Genomic DNA, 1,585 nt, shown 5'->3' with positions numbered 1-1,585 from the left:
GGTAATTTATAATCAGTCACAAGAACGTCGAATCTGAATCACTTGAAAAAAACACGGGGGTGCTTAACTTTTTTCCAGGTGTATAGATACTTAGAATACCAGTCTCACCACCCTGTTGAGTAGAAACCTGGGAGCAATATCTCAAAGTTGTAATGCTTGTCCTCGATACTCAGGTTTTGAGAATACTGCTAGGTCTGGTGTCCCTTACTAAATTAGTTGATCAGTCTGTCACTTTTGATCAGACCATTCAGCTTATTGTCTTTTGTACTAGAGATATCTGGTTGGTATCAAATGTTGAGGAATAAGTTTAATCTCACACCCATCAGATTTATTTAGAACTATGTACCCTAACTTCATGGATAAGTAGTATAGGTTAGTCATTTAACCATTTCAATTACTTTAAATACACAGCATTGGTTTTACATTTTATAAATCTTGTGCATTCAAATACAAAATACCTTAACCCAAAAATGTTTAGATTAAGTATTTTGACATCAGAAGTTTAGGGATTGTAATAATTCACTGGGGGAAAAAAAAATTGTAATAACTAAATTTCTTGTTTATATTATGAGTTCACAATTTTGTTAAAATAAATTAAGTTTAATGTCCCTTTAGATCATTAAAATAACTTATGGTTAATTTATGGAACCATGATAACATTAATATGAAGTGCCCTCTAGTTACAATACATCCAAATTTGTGTGATTATGAATGCAGGTCTTCTTCCTTCAAGATTTAAATTTCTTTTAAAGCAACAAATTAAAAACATTTTCAGTTAATGTATTTAGATAAAAAGAACATGGATTGAATGTTAGTTTTATAGAGAAAATTGTGCTTAGTTCTCCAAAATTGTTTCTGTACACTCACAAAGGTTATAAACGAAGGGAAAAATTAACTTGGACACCACCTCAGTAATATTTGTATATACAATGCTATCGTATGATAGATGCATTTGGCAGTTTGAAATCTTTCACTACTAGCCAGATATGTATTCAAGTAAATCAAACAAATTAAATATGAACCTCTAGGAAATATTAGCTGTTTTTGTGAATTTGTTGTAAACTTTGCAGCACCAAATTACAAAATACCTATATCATTTCTCTTTAAATATTTAGCTAACAAAGTTTGTAGTACATGAAAAGAAAATAAGGTACCGACAATACAATTTTTTTATAAAAGAACAAGACTAACATCTAAATATTTGAAGCAAGACTTACTCTGCTGCAATCATTCTAAAATACTTCCAATTGTATGGGATATAAAACATTGATAATGACATTTAAGGAAGTGAGTCATAGCTTGCTTTTGTCAGGGATATTGACAATAATAAATTGTGTAGGGGAGAGGATAGAAAATTTGCTGGAAAATAGAGAGTTGTAATAAATGGAATTAGATCTGACTGGATCACAGTTACAAATGGTGTGCCTCAGGGCTGGGTTCTCTGCTGTTTGTGATTTATATTAATGGTATTGATTCTGGAATGACTAACAAAATTTTGAAGTTTGCAGATGACATTAAGATTTTGTGGTGGCTAACTGTATCACAAAGATGCTGCAGATTTATAGGGAGATTTAGATCATTTGAT

Source organism: Limulus polyphemus, unplaced genomic scaffold (assembly GCF_000517525.1).
Source record: "Limulus polyphemus unplaced genomic scaffold, Limulus_polyphemus-2.1.2 Scaffold7767, whole genome shotgun sequence".
In the NCBI taxonomy this organism is placed as follows: domain Eukaryota; kingdom Metazoa; phylum Arthropoda; class Merostomata; order Xiphosura; family Limulidae; genus Limulus; species Limulus polyphemus.
The sequence above is the reverse complement of the archived record's forward strand: the minus strand, read 5'-3'. Positions refer to the sequence as shown.